Here is a 21,636-nt window from a genome sequence, read left to right as displayed (position 1 = left end):
AGACATGTTTCGAGCTGGTCCTGACCCTGGGAAATCCAATCAACCCAATACTTGCAGTGACAAGTCCGTTTTTTAAAAGTCATGCAAGCATCTCATGAGGGTGAATTTATTTTTATCTGGGTAAATGTTACTAAAGAGATTCTACAGTGACATCTGGACTGTTCTTTGCTAAGGTCACTGCAGCCATCCAGACAAAATGGCCATACTAAGAATTTGAAAATGTCAAAACATAGATGAACACAGAGAGAAACTCACAAAATACAAACTGCAGTTCAAGTGATTACGTTCTATTTCAGGTACAACAGCACTGTTGGGGGTCAGAATAAACACAGGTTCCAAACAGCCAGTGGCAAATAATCGACACAATTTATTTCGGAAATGTCAGAAAATTGGCAGAAAGTTAAAAATAATGATGTGTATTAGGCAGCAAGCTACCTAACAAGAAGCAAACTAGGTCAGTCTCTAGGGATATGTATTATTGCTTGGTTTGTACCTCTCTGCCTGGCAGACAGCCCCTGCTCTGCTATGATTTTTATCATCTGGCATCTGGCATAGTCTGCCATTATTTAGACTGCCCTGCCTCGCTGCTACCTGCCTGGCTCCCGGCGAGGCTTTAACATGTGTTTCTGCTGCCGACTGGAAGCTGTGATTACTCAGTTAGTTAGGCGCCTAGCCGGTGGAGCCAACAGTCATGGTGAACAGTGTTTATTAGCACTGGTTGGCTCACTGAAAAGAGAGACATGCCAGTGATCAACGCCTGTGTTGGAGGTCGCTGCCTGACAGGCAACACACAGGGGAAAATGACACAGTGGTTTGCACCAAGCCCCCAGGAAGTGAGCCTGTCATTGAAACACATTTTTGTGATGTCATTTGACCCAAAAATACATAGGGAAAGAAACGAAACGTAGAGAACGTCTGAGCCGAGACTGGCCATGACACTACCATGATGGAGTGGATTGGAGGCGAGGCTTTAGCAAAACACAATGGCTTCATGTGACACTGAACAACTTCCATTAGAAGTAAGGGGACCCATCCTACATTGCTATATCCAGCTCTCTTTATACATCCATTGGTTTCACTTGTTGCTGCTCCTGCTTCCAATAAAGGCTGATGGAGCTCATATAAAGTAATAATAGTATTCAGAAGGCTGATTGTCACATTTAATTTCACTATAAATTGCAGTAATCTTCATCGTATTCCAAGAAGGTAGGGTGTATCAGAGATAATTCAAGCTGTGTTCCATGGAAATGTATACTGCTTAGGTTAATTAAAGCGAGACTAGCCGCCACTGTGGCCACAAGTGGCAATTACTGGATAATTGCACCATGATTTTCTCTCCATTTTCTTATATTCCAACGTGTCAGTAGCTTCAAAACATGTTTATTAAGTCACCTCACTGAGGCAGTCAAATTGAACCACAAGCACAAAACAACAATCAGTTTCCTTGTGAGGAACATTTTGTTTACTTCTGACAAAATCATTTAAATGTTTATGTGTGACATGCTTAAACCTAGTGTAACAGCAGAGCAGGACCAAGGAAAAGACAAGTAAGTTAAGTCACTAGTAATTGTTTTTTATGACAGCTGTCTTTGTCTGCCTGTATTGTTTGGGCTATACAATTGTCCATGCTGCCCTCTTGGCCAGGTCGCTCTTGAAAAAGAGATTTTAATCTCAATGCGACTTTTTACCTGGTTAAATAGATGATATATAATGGGCGTTTTACAACTATATCTATTTTCAGTCATTTACATTTTTTACCATCAGTGACCCATTTTTTGCATTAAGGTGGTTTAGCATACCATATATTACCATGCAACTAAATTGTATTCTCAGGAATGTTTGGAAAGAAACATTTCCTCTCAGATTACAGTTGCTGTTTCAAACACTTGGTTACTGTGTCACATTAATAGATTAGTCTAAAAGACTGATACACTCAGGATATGTAATCCTCTGGCCAGTAATAGCAAAATTAGGACATTTTGATGGTTGATAAGATTTTGAACCAAAATGATTCCAACAATATGTGTAATGAGAAACGATGCGCACCGGTAGACAGAATTAAGTAGTTGTGAACAACTTGAACGTCTCGGAGATTACCTTTAGAAAGCAATTTGATGGTTGCGTAAGCACACACACTCTTCACATACTTCCTAGACATGAGAGCTTCTGTGAGGGGGGAACCACACAGACTCAGAGTGGGTGAAATATCAGGGAGGCAATAAGTATGCAGTCATGTAACAATTAAGACAAACACACACACACAGGGAGGCAGCAGGCAGCATGGCGCCTCATCTGCGCGGCTCTGTCACAGGCTCCCCTGTGACTGGCTGACACGGTCATGTGATCGCTCTGGGGCTTTTGGTAGGCCAGCCAGTCTAGCATAAAATGAACTGGGAAGACATCCTGGGCTGCTGCAATGTGCACATAGGCAGACCTTAATTGACACGTGCACTGCCAACAAACACACACACACACAGACACACACACACACACACACACACACACACACACACACACACACACACACACACACACACACACACACACACAAGCTGGCAGACATTTACTCTGAATTGACGAAGACTCAGACAAAAATAGACTCACACACTCGTTCACCCTTTTAGATATACCGACATGGACTCAAAGCACCACTCTATCCTCACTTATTCTACTGTCTTTCTGTCTGTTCCACACCTAAGACAAAAACATACACATCGTAAACACAGCACAGTGGCATCACAATCACAGGAACGCAATTATGGGGTGTATTAAAAGCAGTAATTGCCAAATAAGCTTAACTATCAATAAGATAAATTACCAAGGGGAGGGTCGCTCAACCACCTGACTGATGTCCGGTCTAAGCCATGAATGTCCTCAAATCAGTACATCACTGAAAGATTCATGTATATTAAAATGATGTTTTCCCCAAGGTATCAAGTAAAGTACACCTGATAAATATGATTGATGTTTGTGTGTTTACTGGCAGCCCTGGCTTAAAGTACATTTATAAATGTGCAATAAATCTAAAATACTTCTCACAATGTGGCGGGATCAGGAGACAAATGTAGGTAGATCAAGAAGATCAACAACTGTGAGAAGCGGGGAGCCTGACTTGAACATATTTGATAGCAACTCCAATCTCAGAACGGTTGGAGCTGAGCTGTAGCTGTGCACAGACGGGCTCAGACTAAGCTGTGGCTGTGAAGCAGAGTGGCGACACACTCTGCATCCATTCCTGAAAAGTTCTCAACCCCCTCCCATCTGGGTAGTGTTGGAATTGCTGTGGGAGGGCGGTAAAAGCAGATGACTTTCTGAAACCAAGCTTACTAGAATTTTTCACCATCGTAGCGGGATATCTGTGATATTCTCCCATATATTTGGCATCTTTTCAGTCATTTTGTGTCTCATTGTTAATCTCACAGCTCCACCAGATGCATTCTGAAAACCTAGGCCTAAATGTATTCCCCGCCGGGCCTAAGCAATAGGGATTTAAAAATGTTTTATTGAAAAGATGTTTGAGTGTCAATTGTGTGCATGTAAAAAACTCTTTTAAATTCCGTATGTAGGTTGTCTGTGCAACGCTTCTAAAAAAGAGAAAGATTTTTCAATAAATAAATATAACAACTCCTCAAGACCCAAGCCTCCTTTTGAGTATACTTGAACACTGCCATTTCTAGAGAAGAGGTTTCCACACAATTTCATGTTGTGTGTGTAATTCTGTTTAGTTTACAGTTAATGCAGTACACAAAGGAAAGCCTTCCCTTCATGTAAAGCTGGAATTGCGACAAACCACAGGAATTGAGAAAACGGTGATTGTGTGCCTTTTTAATGGTTAGAGTTATGGATAATGCTCTTAGAACCATACTGAGATAAAAATAGTATTGTTCATGATTGTATGAATGTAGATTAACTAGGTAGCTTTTGCTGACAATATATTTGATAAAAACGCCATTATCTAGCTATTCAATTTAATAAAATAGCCTAGCGAATTTGCTAATTCACAGGAAGCTAACATAGTCACACAATGCATCGAGTCTGTCCAAAATCTAACCAACTCAACGAGTAGTTTCTTCGCAAACACAGAGAAGTTGTCGGTTCCGATAAAACGTATCAACTTTGGTTGACTTGACTACGAACACAGAGTTTTGTGCTAACAAGGTTTTAGCCCCCATTTAGCCCAAAAGCTAGAAAAATGTTGGTTGGGTGCACTCAAAGTGGGCCGACCTATTTGGTGGACACCATATCTTGTGGTGCCAATGGTTTTGATGCTGCAGCTATACTTGGTCTGGTATGACAAGTATGTTATTGTGGCTAATTAGCTGTTAGCTAATGTTACCTTTTTTTATACAGATATTGTTGTGTCACTGACATGACTGGGTCACTTTGATGATTTGCTTTACTTAAATAAAGTTTTTAATAACATTCCTGGCTCTAGTGGTCAATGTTTAGAAAAAGTTCAAGTCTTAAACTCCTGTTTTTCAAAATGAGAATGCAAACCCTCATCACATCATGACCGTTGACCCTCTGTTAATCTTTTCGAAGGCTATTTTCTGATACGTTTGCAAGAAGCTGTACACTTAAAACAAGTTAACTTCCACTTCAATATGCTAAACTTTAACAGTTCAAAGTCAAAGTTCAGATCAATAAGTGAACAAAGGCATTGAGCTGCCTCCAATGGGGTCTCCGGGGAACACTGAGACAAAAAGTTTGCAAGACTTCTGAATTCTTGTTCTAAAGACTCTGAGACTGAGAGGTCTATGGGTTTTCTGTAGACATTTCAACTAAATATTTTATGATGCAGTTGCCTTTTTTTCATCCTCATATCTTAAAAGATTCAAACATATCAACAAACACAGACAAAAACAGCCATAATCCTGTCTGGTTGCTATAATTGTTGTTTTTGGTCGTATGCAGGATTTTCCACCTCACACACACACACACACACACACACACACACACACGGAGGCTCACAAACTGCCTGCCAGTGTGATAGTCTAAAATAATGGACAACTTAGGGGTCTTAACAATTGCTGCTTTGAGCTTGTTTGCCTAGCAGGAAGCGCTGGATGCTGTTGAAAGCATTTTCCGGAGGAAGTATATGGCATTGCCCCCCTGAACCTGAGAAAGCAGCCACACTGAGGCCAGAGGAAACGTTTAAAAGAGTGATACGTTTATCCAGTAAGTCTTTTTGGTATCTACAATGACTGTGCAGGAATAAGGGAGATGAGGTAACCTTTTCCCACCACTGGAACAATAGAGTCTTTTAGAATGAGTCATAAATCCAGGAAATGAGTCAGCATTTTAGCATTTCTTGTTTGCTTGTCTTAAAGCCAGTGTTTTTTTTTAAATATTTGTTTTATGTTAGATGTCTGATATAAATTCTGTGGTGAATGAAAGGTAAATAGACTTTCCCGTATTGTTCTACAACATAAAAATGTGTCACTAAACACCCTATTTGTTGAACGTCTGAAACTGTCGTCTTAAAAATAGCGGTTACAAACAAGTTATTAAATGAGTCCTCCTTTAGCTTAGAGAAGACATGAGACTAATTCATTTATTTTTGAGCATACAGTAAGCTATTTAGTTCAGGTGTTTACGTTTATGCTTTAACAATCATAAAAGTCCAGTCAATATGTGGAGATAATCCTGAAAAATAAGAAAGCATAACTATAATGCGTTTGCCACAGAGCGTTTTTTATGCAATATTCCAAAATGTAATGGAAAAATTCCTGGAGCTCCTGTGAGTCCTTGCGTTTCCAACTTCTGGGTTGGCCTACAAAAAGACGTCATTACTGCACCACTCTGTACTCATTCATTTCCAAAGCTCGGGTCTTGTACAAGAACATTTTCATATTTTAATACTTAATTGGATTCACCAAATTGACTTCACTGCACAAACATATAAATATTAATGGATGATTCCATGAATGCCATCTGTTCTTGAGTAGGTGTTTGCCCCGCTCTATTGTGGACTTTTAACTGGGTACACAATAAAAACTAGAACTTCCCTCTACAGAACTTGGTGCTACTTTTGGAAATCAGCCATCAAAATTAACTAGTTTGTCAGTGTCAGTGATAGTTTTAGGGGACTAAAACAATTGCAGAATATCAATAAAGTTGGCGATGACACATCATCTTAGCAGCGCTGTACTGCAAGCAAATAAAAAAAGGGAATTCTTTGACATATGACATGACTTAAATGGGAGGCAGTAATATGAGGTACATGGAATGGATAAAAAATGATATTCCATGCAATGGTCAGTGTTATATGGTGAAGGGAAGATGTCTTTCTGGACAGCAACATCAAGAAGAACAACTACAGAACTGTATCTTTTTTCAAGCTAACGTGCTAATATAATAAAGACATGCTAGCAGCTCTTTGAGGCTGTACTTAGGCAGAGGTGCTTTGAGCTAAAGGCTAACGTCACCATGCTAAAAACCTCAAAATGTTATGCTAACATGCAGAAGTTAGGAGGGGTCTGTCAGATTTCCCATGATCACAATCTTGGTTTATCATGCTAACAGTTATTAATAAGCACTGAGAACAGAGAACAGCTGAGGCCAATGGGAGTGTCATTTGTTTAGCATTTTCTGTACTATAGGCAGAGACTGGGGATCAGAACAGTCATTGGGGTTCATCTTCTGGGGACCATGACATTCATGAAATTCTTGAAATTTAGTTTGCACATTGCAAACTAAATTTCAAGACAGGTGCTTTTTTATATAAATTAGAAAAATGGATTCATTAATTTAAAACATTAATTTAAATCACTAATATATTAATGTATTGATTATTCATTGCTTTTTTTGCCAAAGTTTATACATTTTTTTAGGTGGATTTTAACATATTTAAAAAGCAAAATAAAATGGAGGAAGGCAGAACGTGTACCTGACTCCAGCAACATGGATGCGTGTCACATAGGAAAGAAATGTGTGTCATCACACTCTGTTTGGGATTTGGATATTTCAGGTATAGAAAATAGGTCATCGGTCAAATAATGTTGCTTTCTTTCTACAAAAATCAACTCAGAAACACTGCAGAGTTACTCTGCTCCATCTCTTTTTGTTTAATTGTACTTTATGACATGTATCTATTTTTAATTTCATTTTCTTAAACTGCTGCTAAAAAAGCGCTTGTCATTCCGAATACGGCACAGCAGCATCATCCTCTCATCATTACGGAAATGTTACTCAAATTGCTGCAGAAAATGAGAGCAGGAAAGGTCAATCAATTTTCTGCGTTATCTAATGGGTTTTAATCCATCTCTCCGCTCTATGTTTAGAAACGCTGCTCTGTGGGTCACAATCTTATTGAATTAAAAAAATATTTTTTATCAACCGCACTACTCAATACATTTTCTTTGTTCATATGATCAAGCACTGCAGCTCAGTTACCAAAAAGCAGAAGTCCAAACAAACACTGAGAAGCAGGATGAAGAATGTCACCTATTTCCTCCATAGCAATAAGTGATGTCAGCCACAGTTATGCTAATTTATTTTTCATTTATGGGCTGTAATGGTTGTTAAAATGCAGACCCTGTGGCCTTTGAAATAGTGTTAAGATCATCTCTAATGTCGCCCATACCTTTCCCTTTGAGTCCATGCACTCTTTCTAAGAATAAACCACAGATACATTATTCTATAATTGTTGTATCAGTGCACTTTAAACAATTAAGGATTATGGTTTTGCTAAGCTGAATACCTTCCTATCCTTTTTTAAGAGGCATCATGCATGCACACACACATCAGTGAACTCTAGAGCCTTGAGCTCATGTGGAGCAACACACAAGGGGACAAAAACTATTACATCATTTGCCTGAATCCATTTTCTCTGACACACACCAAACACACACATATGCATGCATGCAAACAAACAGACTGACAAACAAGGAAACGCACAGGAGCAGAGACAGACAAGGTCCCAGAACAAGAAACGCATCGAAATGTTAGAAGCACGCACACACACATCCGCTCAGATCGCATCTCGCGCTTCATTTCCCGCAGCCCACCTGCTGCTGCGGAGGCCTCGCCTGCGTGACAGCCACTATGTGATGGCAGATGATGACGGATCGCTATGGAAGTGTTCCTATGATGGTACATTTGTGTGTGAGCCAGCGTGTGCAACAACAAGGTGGACGAACGGATGAATGTTTCTCTTTGTGTCTCGGGTGGATTCAAAGAACGCGTTCCTTTCAGCCTTCAACGTGTCTAAGCAACATTATGACGCAACATTACATCTGGAACACTGAAAGGTTCACAGGTTGGAAGAAACCAACACATACATGACAGAAATGGAGTGAGAAATGAGGAAGACAGCGTGTGTTTAAAAGTTGATGGATCTACAGCCTTTGCATAAAGATTTTAGAGTCTATTTAAACGTTATGTAATGGCACATGAGCCTCAGGTGGTCCCATTTCCCGAGTTGGGAAGCCAATATGCAGACCTTGGTTTGTTTAGTGCTAAAACTCATATTGTTCAAAACAAAATAGAAGCTACATAGAAGACGACTTTTGGGGTTTTTACTGCCTGCACACAGAATCGAGATTGCAACATAGGCTAGTGTGATATTTAAATTGCAGGTGGTGCAATTTGTCGTGGCAAAATATTGTCAAAATGTTTTTGAATTAAGAATAGTGGTGCTGCAAATATGTACCGGCCTATAAATCCTATTCTACAAAACATGATAAATTGAATTGAATTCCTTTTTCATGATACAGGTACAACGAATTCAATTAATTGGAAAAATTAATAATATTAGAAATACATATTTTTTTCCAAATCATCAGCCCTACCAACAGCGTTTCTTAATATGGAGAGAAAAAAGTCTGTTTATGTTTATGTCTTTTTCCCACTTCTTAGCCTGAAACAGAATTTTCCAAATATTCCAACACTACCTGAATGCAGCTTTAACTCGAAATGTTACCGTAATTGACACAATTTGTTTGTCCGCCTGTAACTCGGATTGGCTCCAAAATTAAATAGTTACCAATCTAAACTCTACAATCAAGTTTAATGTAAATCCGGCCAGTAGTTTCTCTTTAATCCTGATGAACAGAAGGACAATTTGAGTTGAAAACCAACAGGAAGCCCATATAAAAATACCAGGAAATCTACAAAAAATCTGGATTGATCCAACAATTTCACAGCAGAACAGTGGACTATGTGAAGCCAATTTAGTTTGTGTACCAATAAATCTGTCAGGCAACCTGCCATTCAAAACAAAACAAATCACATCCCCAGCAGGGAAACGCTTGCATCAAATGTAATTTAACAACTAAAGTGTAAACGGGCAAAAATTAACAAAGACGTCAGCCGATGTGTAAAAGAAGGCAAAGCAATTATGAGATAAATAAAAAAGTATGAAGCCATTTTGTTAACAGAACAAAGGATAAAGAACAGCAAACTAAGGATCCCAGTGCATCATGGGTTGAGGGCTTCTCACTCTTGTGCATCCTCTGAAACTGAATTCTCCCGCACCCGGTAAATCCCTGAGGCTCATCAAAGCAACTGGAGGACTGTGAACTGGTTGAAAAAGAGTGGCAGACGAGTAGAATAAAACAAAAAATGTATCTCCTAGTTTCAGCAATGCTCAGAGGATTTATAACGCATGTGTCAAAAACATGCACAAAGTTTTATTTAACAGAAAGGAAGAATCTTTCCAAAGTTCCATAGGCAGCCTGAGATCAAGCTAGACTAGAAAGTCTCAAAATAAATGTGAAGCTGAGATAATACCCAGAGCTTACATTATAATAAATAATAGTGTTTCCTTGGGAATGGATTGTCGATTTGTAATATTTTTTGGGGGCCAGAGGTAAAGAAGCCATATTCTGTTGGATTTGATCCAAATTTGTCAAGTTTATTCTTTTATATTCTTTATTTCTATATCAACAATGGATCAAATGACTGTGTATGTTAAACTGCTCACTCAAACTTGTAGAGTTATCACCTCTGAAGTTCACCTCAACTCTACGACCCATTTCAGCAACTTTTGTTTTAAAGCCCTTAGTTTTTGATCTCAATAATGTTGTTTACATAAGTAGCAGAAAAAAGCTTTAAAATGTATAAACTGTTAATCTCGAACAAGCGAGAGAAATAGTTAGCACCAGCTGGTAAAATGTAGAGCAGGTAGTAGCTAAGAAGTCCGATATTTTCTCAGGCATTGCAAATACCAAGCTAATATAAGACTTTATAATAACACTTACCAGTTGTCTGAAACTCTCCTCAGAATGATTGCTCTGCTTGAAGTGTAAATAGGCAGCTGTTGCTGAATCGTTAAAAAGGTGGTATGTCCCTCCTGTGTTTATAGCTTGTTTTTGCTGCCCGACTGTAGCCATAACAATGCAGGTTTAATGGGGCATTATTGGAAAAAAATTGTACAAGCTGGGAGCCTCCCCGCCTATCTGACAGCCCACAGAGTCGCCCTGTGGGCCATGTTACAGCCACTGCAGGGAAATCTTTCCAAGTGACAAGTCAAATCTGTCTAATGAGCCGCAGGAAACTACTTTATCTAGACTTAACTTTATAGTTCCCTTTGGTATTGTTGAAATCACATTGATACAGTTGTTTTTTTGTAAGAAATGTTATTTTATGAAAAAAATAAATCAAGTCATGTCCTGTGACATGTCTCAATGCTTTAATGTTTAAAAAGCCCTTTATTTCCCCATACTGCAGAACCTCTTTTCACCCTCTGTCTGAAACCAGAGCCCAGTCTGCTCTGATTGGTCAGCTGGCTCTGTTGTGATTGGTCAACGGCTTAGAGATGTCCCGCCCCTTAGCCTATTACGTACTATGCATTATGTGATAGGAAATAGAAGTGTAATTGTTACATATCCTTCAGGAGGTGAGCCTTTGCAGACCATTTACATGCACACAAACCTATATAAACGCAATACAGGAAAAGCATGAGATGGCCTCTTTAAGGGCAAGTAAAGTTTTGGGAAAAAAGTCTAGGTTAGGATCGACAAAGTGCACATTTCCAAGCTGCAATAGGGTATCAGCGAGACATGTTTCCCAGTGGCTCTCACAGGTCAATGGATACCCCAAAATACCTCTTAGTGGTTCTAAGTGCTGCTCTGCATCCACAGTGCAATTACATCTATTTTTAGATTCTAACTCTGGTAAAGGTGAAGTGGGGAGCGGGAGTCTGTTAGATTACGTAAAGTCTGCTTTGGGAGCAGGGATCTGTCACTGGGGGGGAAATTCAATCTAGTTTTATTGAATCCAGATGGCAATATCAGATACATACAGTAATTAAATAGTTTGACAGCCATAGAGGGTGCTAAACTTTCATCTCATAAAAGAAAAAAATAACTTCAAGGTTGAGTATGAAAGCCTGCAGGTATCTCAGACTGAAGTTGAATACTGAAAGGCTTTCAAATGTACTGGTCTTCATGGGAAGTTCTTGCAGAGATGTTTTGTAATGCTACTTTACTGAAGAGGGTAATGAAAAGAACAACAAAACAATCTGTGGTTGGATAAGTGTTTAAAGGTCGTTTTCTTGAAAGATACCAAAAAATGAATCAGTCTTATTTTAGAACTGGTACTTTTTGGTAGGACACACAACAAGCTGTACGCTCTTCTGACATATCCATCCATCCATCCATGTTCTCCCGCTTTTCCGTCAGGGTCGCGGAGGTAACAGCTCCAGCAGAGAGCCCCAAACTTTCCTTTCCCTGGCCACATCAACCAGCTCTGACTGGGGGATTCCAAGGCGCTCCCAGGCCAGCGAAGAGATATAATCCCTCCACCTGGTCCTAGGTCTACCCCTCGGTCTCTTCCCAGCTGGACGTGCCTGGAACACCTCCCTAGGGAGGCGCCCAGGTGGCATCCTCACTAGGTGCCCGAACCACCTCAACTGGCTCCTTTCAACGCGAAGGAGCAGCGGTTCTACTCCGAGTCCCTCCCGGATGACTGAACTTCTCACCTTATCCCTAAGGGAGATGCCAGCCACCCTGCGGAGAAATCCCATTTCGGCCGCTTGTATCCGCCATCTCGTTCTTTCGGTCAAGACCCATCCTTCATGACCATAGGTGAGGGTAGGAACGAAGATGGATATGGTTAACTTATATAGTGGTTGTGACCAGTGTGTTATCAGACAGTTGATATCTAACAGAGACGCAGAAATATTCACACTCATTTGGACTTTTGCTTCTGACCTAATGAAAGGAAGCCCCAATATTCACTCCACCTTTAGCTCCTTTTTGGTCCCACCAACACCAAACTCAAATATCTAGCTTCTAAACAGTTAGACCTTCCTCACTACGGTTACTTTGAATTTTAGCTGTTCAGCTGGTCGTGTATTTGGGATAATGCGCTGAACAATTTCCCTTATGGTGATTGGAATTTGGTTGACTGGAACAGTGAGGTAAAGTAAAAGGTAGGATGAATAAAACAGCACAGCTTTCTGAAGACCAGTTGTATATTTCTTTTGTATACGTTTGTTGTAAAGCACTTTGAATTGCGTGGCTCAAATATGCTGTATAAATAAACTTGCCTTGCCTCATAGTGGGCGGCCATCTTGGCAGTGATGCCACCGTCTTTCTCCTGGCTAATGTAGGTGCACCTCAAATCAGGCAGCAGAGCAGATGGCTAGCACATGTGACCCGAGACGCCCCCCACCTGTCACTCAAAATGCCCAAGTACATAATAATGTCTAATTTTATTCTTTATATAATTACAATGGGTGGGTTGTATAATAATCCAACCCCCTATTTAGTTGTCATAGGGAAGTAGTTTGTGATATCGGCCAAAACCCTTCCACATATGCTCTTGGGAGCGTTCCCCGTTGTTACATTGTTATGGAGCTAAAATAGATAATTCGCAAACTGCACCCCCCCACCCACCCACCCATGCAGCAGAATATGTTTTACAGTTCAGTGTTATATTATTGGACTATCATTAATGCTACTGTAAGATTTAAATGTAGTATTTAGTTAGTTCAATATAGAAAATGCATGAAATCATAAAATCACACGTTTTTGTAAACATTAGAATAACTTCAAAGAGGTACTTTGAACTAAACTATAGTATAATCAATAACTGAGTTATTCTCCACCACTTAAAAATAAAATAAAGTATAATGGAATCAATTCAAAGATTTGTCCAACTGAAGCTCAACATTCAATAAGTTTTTTTGAAGTTTCATTTGAAGTTATATTTTTGTAGATTACTACAGGATAAGTTGCCATTCTACGTGAGTATTTCTTAACTATTAACTATCTTTTCAATCTCAACAACAATGTCCAGGTCCAGCGTTGCGTGCCGTGTGAGAACCACTAAAAAAACAACACTTTTATATCCAGAGTACAAACTGCAGGTTTAAAAATCCAGTCACACCCCATTGCATTTTCACACAGCCGTCTAGCTTGACAGCTGATTTATTTTGGAAAAAAAAACATGTGAAAACATTAAAAGGAACTTAGACAGCCATTTCCAGTGAGTGATGTCAGAAAGGAGGACAGGTTTCTTTGTACTCTGACACAAACAGGAAGAAAAAACCAGTAAAAGAAAATTAACTCAAGTGCAATCAGAAAACATCACACACACACCAACACACGTGCAAAAATCATAATCACAAAGGATTCTTCTGCCACTTTGATTGATTATTAAACAGTGCATGCCTGTGTGTGTGTACCAATATTGATTTTGCAGTAAAAACACATGCCAAAACTGCTGCAAGATGCACCATGTGACTCTGCAGGAACCAATATGTGCGCTACTTGAATCTGATTGGCCGTGAAAGCCCGATCTGCGTTTGCCCTTACTGTGTCCCCTGTGGTGGCACTCTACTCAGTGTGTGTGTGTGTGTGTAGTAATGTGTGTGTTTTATCAGAGGCATATGGTGTGAGTACAGAGTGGCTGCAGAGATCAAAGACCTTAATCTGATTAAGCGCAGCCGTCGTTATCCTTAACCTGACTCATGCTGTATCAGTCAACCGGGGATGATGCGGGGATGATGAAGACGGGGGATGTTGATGAGCATGAAGTCTCTGCTTTTTCTTTCAACTACGGCAAAGTGAATAAAGTTGACACTAATTAGTCTCTGGCCGTTATGTAATCGTCTGAAGCTCGTAGGCACACAGAGCAGAACATCTTCACACTTTGTGTCAGTTAGGAAGACATCACAGACTCATCAAATAGGAAAAAAAGTTTCTACAGCAGAACTCAGCAGTGTAAAAAATGAAACCCACAAATGCTGTTCTCACCCTTCATCCTAAAGGGACAGTTCAGATGTTTCATGTGGGGTTGTATAAGGTTCTCATATTAGCTATAGTAGAAGGCCTTAACATCATTTTGACTGATATTGCGATACGATTTGGATATTGGAGGGAATTTATGCAGATTCAAATGAATTTTTTTACCAAACGAGGATTTTTTATTAAGCCTGTAGCGACTTCTCTGCACAATACTTGATGCAGAATTATATTTGTACATATTTTGCCTTTAAAAACTATTGCACGATATTTACATGTTGGTAATGTTCGATTAATTGTGCAGTACTTCTGGATGGGGGCATGATGAAACTTAATATAGCCATCTAACTTGGCCAATCTATGAAAAAATCCATATCAGTGTTCACTGTTTCATCTTGAAGCTGCAAGACTCCATTGACAAAAACAGTCATATTAGCCCCTGCAGAAAATTTAATTTGTTGATCTTCCACTGGCTTAATCAGTTGGTTGGTTGGTTGGTTGGTGGGTTGGTTGGTTGGTTGGTTGGTTGGTTGGTGGGTGTAATTGTGTGTATTTAGTGAATCCAAACTAACCCTTTAAAATACCAAAGTCACATATTAACACAACTTATTGATTAAGGCAGCAATAAACCAGCAACCTGCGTTTTCTGTAGGGTCAAACTGCCGCTTTTATCAATGGAGTTTGGTGACTTCAAAGAGAGCATAAATAACAGAAAGGGCCAAGGGCAAGCAGATAGCGTGTAGCAGCCAATTAGCGCTCAGAATAAAAGTAGAAACCAAAGTGTGTTGGTTCAGATTTCGCCAAAATGCCACGCAGTTTTTGACCACACACACACACACATGCAAACACAGAAAGCACACACACACACACACACACACACACACACACACTGAGGTAAAGTTATTGGTGACGAAAATAAATGTGTTGCTGCTGCCTCCGCTCACCACAGTGCACTGCTTTACTTCCATTGCGGTACCTCATATAACCCCACTCCAAAAAATCCAAACTGTCCCTTTAAAGCGCTCAGTGCTTAGAGCCTTGTTTCATAATGCTCTGCTGCAACCCACCTCTGATCTGCTTCACAGTGAAATCCATCTCAACCAACGGGTCTAAAACTAAACTGATTTGGGTTGTTGAGTGCAGGGCCGGTTAAGGGCTCCCCAACACCTAAACTAGGTCTTATGCGCCGGTATGAATATTTTATGGAGATTTTTTTTTCTCTGGGCTGGTAAATAGACAGCGAGTGTGCAGGGAGGTCGGAACAGTGCGGGCTGACTTTGATTTACCCAGGGGGAATAATTACCTTCCTCATTCAGAACAATTGTGCAGTTTACACAGCAATGCAGCTTCGGTCCACAGGACAGACGTAATGAGGAGGATAAGCTGCCATGTGGAAATGGATTTTCTTAATTGACGCTGATTGTAGGACTTAGATTTTTACAGAAAATGAAATGTATTATCCTTCTTTAATGATTAGACAGTCATTGAAGAAAAATGTAATTTGTGAATATTACTATTCATCTGCCGGATTTTCAACCGGGTTGAAGGCATTTAGATTCAGATGCTATTTACGTGCACTGTACAGGATATAATCCCAAATCCTGGATGAGGTCAAATTAAGGATAAACTCCTTAAATGCATCTTCATATTCCCATCACAGATGAGCAAACATCACCATAGAAACAGAAGAGCCTTACAACAATAAACATGAGGTTATCTAAAAGTAATTTCAGGCTTGTATAACTGTACTGGAGCTATTACATCATCCTCATCTAGTCTAATGAGCGCCTCTTTCTTCATTTGAAATTAAATATGGCAAAGTAATTTACTAAATCCAAAAATGGATGCTGGAGAGGTAGTGTGGCCTTTCTTTAGTGAAGCAGAAAGGGAGGCTGTGGATGTCAGTGTGTATGAAGCATATTCAGCATTCATGGAGGAGGTTGGAGTTCCAAATCCAGTGTTTTTTATTTATTTAAAAAACCATAACCACAACTACAAAGTCTTCCAGTTGCCAAAACCAGGGATCAACCAAGGCCCAATGCTCAGCTACCAATGTTTAAACAAGTTTAAAAAGTATTTGTTTATTTGCCAAAGCCCAACGCCAAGTTTTATTGAACATTGGGATGGTAGTTTTATCCGTTATACTGCTGACAAACCAAACAGAGCTGAAAACCAAACGTCCTTGGTGGAAGTAATATAGTGTTGTAGAATGTAATACAGTATCCATATTCCTTCTGACAATCGAGATCTGCAGGAATGTGGGAAAAATCCCGGAATTCAGTTCACATTTAAGCACTACCCTTGTCAGGTAGTCAATGGTTTTGAACACGTTTTTTTGAATTGCTGAAATTAGATTTGTGATTGAGAGACCAAAAAGTACGTAAATGTACTGTATCATAAAATGTGTGTTTGCCAAAGATCCTAGTTTTTGCTAATTCCAATGGAAAAATCCCATTGACTTTTTGTTCACGGAGCCCTCGGGATGACTTCCTGTTTGGCCTACAAATATATGTCATCACTGCACCATTATGACAAGTGTGTGATAAGATCAGGGTTTATTTAGATTATGTAAACCCCTTTATTTGGAGGAAAAACAAAAGTCCAAAGGGTCAATAATATTACCAAAAAGGTGACAACTATGCAACAAATCCTGAATTACAATTAGAAGCAGATATTGTACGCAAGTTTGCAATGTTTGTAATTCTCAACAATAAACTTGGTGTGTGGAGTATTTATTACTATAATAATAATAACCTGTTTTTCTTTCCAGCCTCATTCCCACTGTGGCTGAAAGAAGCACTCTAAAGAGAAACCCACAGCCGTTACACACCACTATGCTACTTCAAGGCCACATGACACATCAGACAGGGGAATGGACAGACACTTGGAAGGATGGGTGCACACACACGCAGACACAAGGCAGTGGGTGAGTGATGGAGTGAGGGAAGGAGGGAGGGGAGCAGCTGCACCGATACATGGGGAGTTGAAGGAGAGGAGGCCAAGCAGCTATAAATCCTCTCTCTCAGTCAGCCTTAAGACGCGGGGGCTGATTAAATTTTCATTCTGTCTCTTGCTTTCTTTCCCTCTCCCGTTTCTTTTTTTTTTCCTGCAGAAATAAATCCCTGCTGCCTGCCTGTTGGCCTGCTTGGAGACTGAAGCAGCCTCCTGTGGATGTGAGGAACTCTTTAGTATCGAGCTTTGAAAAGAGCTTCAACCGTACAAGTTTCATGTGAGCAAATTGATCTTTTCCAACAGTCTTTGCTAGCTGGATTGCATTTGCTGTGTGCTGGATTTTGCAAAGCAGCTGAACAGGGAACGACTCCAGACTGCAGGGAATGGTACAAACACAACTTGAAGACAGGATGGTGTGAGTGGAGTGTGCAAAAACACTGAGGCTTCTGAAGACAATCGCTGTGATTATGAGACAGACTTACAAGAACAGCAGGGAGTTCAGACAGAAGCAATGTACGTCGTTTTTATCTCATTTATTTTTAGTGACAAAAGAAAAATAAATCTTCAAGGCAATAGAGTGGTGCAGTGATGACCTATTTTTTTAGCCTGATGCGGAAGTTAGCATCATAAGGCTCCCTTGACAAAAGCAATGGGGTCTATTTATTGGATTAAATGTTTCAGTAAACAAGATAAGGGTTGATAATACTTTCACAAATTGTTCAAAAGGAAAGAAGGCTAATGTTCACCGCGATGGCATTTGTAATCCTAATTAGCACTCGTTAGCAATCACTGTTTTAAGTCACGTAAAAGCTTCAGGCGTTCACAAGTTGGTTATTTACTGACATATGTTTTGTTGTATAACAAAACTTGTGAAAACCTTGTAAGCTTTTATTAACTACATGTCTTGTTTCAGGCATTTAAACAAAAAAGCATTCCAAAAACCATTGACTTTGATACAATGCAACATGGTAGTGCTAAAATGTTAACTCATTTCCGGGTTAAGTATCAATTCCTGCACCACTCAAAGAAATCCAGGATACCCGTTTTTGCGAAAACAGACAGATGAAAGACTGATCCCTTTTTTTATTTCTATGAATAAATACAGCTGATGATGAGTGTTTATAAAAGATATGGTGTCAGATTCTTTTACTTATCCTTTCTGATGCTGCCAGTCTTGTCGAAAGGTGAAATGTATTTGTGCTTATCTATTTCACTTCATATTTAGCCAATCAGGAAGTGCTTTTCTGCCTCCTTTAGTCTTTCAGCGCTGTCATTTGGGATCCGCACTTCAGCCCAGTCTCCTCTGGAGGAAATTTATGATTTCAGGGTTGACACTTCATCTCTAAAGTTGGGACGGGGTGTACTCTCCATCAGGGATCTATTATTTGTTGCCTATAGAGGAGGGGGGGAATAGCACCTCGTGAAATTAATTTTATGATGCGGTCACGCCGAAATCTTCTTTGCCAATTCCACCTCATAACTAGCTTCTGAAAGCTAAAACCTCCTTCAGCTCTGAACAAAACTTTCAACTGAATGGATTTCCTGACCTTGAAGAGTCACTAATAGTATCTATGATTCCATTTTTTAAAAACCATATGACTGACATTACTCGTTTGGATCATGAGCTACATTTACTGAATTCTTCCCTCTGTCCATCAAACCTGTGCATGTTCGGAGTTGATACTGAATCCAACCCACATATATTTGTGATAGTGCTGCACATTCAGCATGTAGTCATATATATTAGACAATATTTTGATGAATCATTGAATGAGCACATTTTCAGCATTTTATCAGGTTGATGAAAGTGTCCCCTAACATAGGGGGCATATCAGCTCATGTGATAAACGTGTCTGATCAGTGAGAAAGAAGCTCGATTCTATGAAAATATGATCCATCAATCTGTGTAGGGAAAATACTCAGATGTGCAAAGACGACACAGCTAAATGAATAAATTAAAATTATAAATGAACAGTGGAAATGAATGAAAAAATTCAGTCCCTTAAAAGTTATTTTATGGATTTTTAAGAGAATCATATAATTGTTAGTGTTCAGAAATGCATCTTCTCCTTAAAAATAAAAAAACAATATTTCAGGGAATATATTACCTTATTTCATTATTTACACCAGTGCTTTTCCTAATGTGTCATGTATACAGTCATTGAAATTGTTATGAACCCTGACATCGGGGTGAATGACGCCGTAATCTACCTGCTGCAGAAGTCCCTCTCCCACCTAGAGAAGGCTGGGGGCACTGTGAGGATCATGTTCTTTGATTTCTCCAGTGCCTTCAACACCATCTGGCCCCTGCTCCTGGGAAACAGGCTGCAGCTCCCAGGGGTGGATCACCACCTCACCTCCTGGATCCTGGACTACCTCACCAACCGTCCACAGTACGTGAGGACCAGGGCGTGTCAATCAGACACCATCATCTGCAGTACGGGGGCCTCCCAGGGGACGGTGCTGGCACCGTTTCTCTTCACCCTCTACACTACAGTCTTCACTCACAACATGCCGACCTGTCACCTGCGGAAGTTCTCTGACAACTCCGCCATCGTCGACCTCATTTCCAACATGGACGACAGGGAGTACAGGGAGCTGACGCGGGACTTCATCCTCTAGTGCCAGAGGAACCACCTCCAGCTCAACGCAGGGAAGACAAAGGAGCTGGTGGTGGATTTCAGACATGGACATCCAGGGAGTGGACATAGAGATTGTGAAATCCTACAAACACCTGGGTGTTCATCTGAACAACGAACTGGACTAGTCGGATAACTCTGCTGCTCTCTACAAGAATGGACAGAACAGACTCTTTCTGCTGAGGAGACTGAGGTCTTTTGGGGTGAAGGGGGCACTCCTTCAGACTTTCTATGACTCTGTAGTAGCATCAGCCATATTTTGTATTCTGGGTGTGATATTATTAAGCTGTCTTTGGCTCTTTCTGCTGTACAAATGAAAATTCGCCTCTGTGGGACGAATAAAGGTATTCTGATTCTGATTCTGGACAGCAAGTACACTACACAAACAAACAAGATAAACAATTTGAGGAGTTAAACATGCAGTATGGGGGTGAAGCTTAACATTTAGTTTGAGTCTCATTTGCTATGTGTACCTGTTCTTCAGCACATAACTACAAATTAGAAATCTGCAAATAAACCCAAGTTATACTAGATGTCACCAGTAGATTGACTCAATCTCAATTTAGTTTTGTCCTATTACACGTGATGCAGTTGTTCACTGGTCAACACAGACAGTAATTAAAATGCGTCACCTTTTACGCATCACACAACATCTGGAAGGATGCTCACAAATACCTTCGCACGTCTGCATGTACGACTCCATGCTGTGAACTCCCTATAGACACATCAAGACAAACCTTACACACCGCATCGCATGACACCAAACAGACGGCACATCGTGTAGCGTGTGCGCACATGAGTGAGCTTTGAACACGAGAAGTGTTCTCATGTGAAAACGCTTTTGAAGATTAAAAGTGTTCCTCGCACGGAAAATAATTAACCTTCCCTTAAACACAGCGGCGAGGAAACATGCAACCTCTCACAGCCCCCGCAGAACAGAAAAGTACAAAGTGTGGCTAATTGGGATTATAAAAATCAATTTATCCAAGACAGCCTCTGCCTCACCGTATGATTTGCAACAGGCCATGCATAATGTATTTAATGTACAAGCGGGGGGGGGGGGGGGGGGGGTAGTAACGATCTGCCTTTCTGACTGAGTCTCTCGATATTCCTCACTCATACACTCGCACTCACACTTATTCCAGAAATAGATTGATAACTCCGGAGTGGAGCAGAAGGAGCTGTGTGTGTGATACACAGATAGCTCAGATAATGTCAGAGACGTTCAGCCCGGTTAGCTCCATCAGTCGCAAAAACAATGTGAGCCACACTGAACAGAGCTGTGTCATATCAGAAAAATCTTCCTTCGGTGTTTCTGCCTGGCAACAGTGAGAGGAAATATGGCACTGCCCCTAGAGACGTAAAACATGAGCGTGTATCAGAGACTGACTGCAGTGAAGAGTCTCTGGAGTACAGAGGCATCATGAACATAGAACATGGCAAAGAAGAAATACAACATTATGAGAAAATCAAGGCGTTGGCGGGCTGAAAACAGCATTTCCTGCCCTCTTTGTTTGAAATAGTCAAAAAATAAATGATTTAAGTCATTTTTTATGAATGTCTCTTTCTTGCAGCACAATTCTTCCTATATCACAGGGTTGTTTTAGTCTCCTCTGCCTTCCAATGTCAGAATACTCTCATGCTTCTAGTTTAAATATCTGTGCTAGTCAATAGCCAAAACTTCCATCCAATTTTCTTTCCTGTGTGCAAAGCTCCGGCAGTGCATAATCAGAGAGGAACAGAGGAGCGGGGCGCAGCCGAGCAGAGCGATGCAAAGTGAGCCGCTGCTGCTTTAATGCTGAGAACATGTGCAGGGATGATGCAGTGACCCCCCCCCCCCACACACACACACA

The 21,636-nt window shown here is 40.3% G+C and overlaps 1 protein-coding gene across 1 annotated transcript in view; it reads right to left on the bottom strand.

Moving 5' to 3' along the window:
• Window positions 1-21,636, bottom strand: part of kiaa1549la (KIAA1549-like a) — a 119,874-nt gene that overhangs the window by 89,950 nt on the left and 8,288 nt on the right. The gene's annotated exons all lie outside the window — the stretch shown is intronic.

Source organism: Eleginops maclovinus, chromosome 2 (genome assembly GCF_036324505.1).
Source record: "Eleginops maclovinus isolate JMC-PN-2008 ecotype Puerto Natales chromosome 2, JC_Emac_rtc_rv5, whole genome shotgun sequence".
In the NCBI taxonomy this organism is placed as follows: domain Eukaryota; kingdom Metazoa; phylum Chordata; class Actinopteri; order Perciformes; family Eleginopidae; genus Eleginops; species Eleginops maclovinus.
Note: the sequence above shows the minus strand (reverse complement) of the source record. Positions and strands in the feature narration are given on the sequence as shown.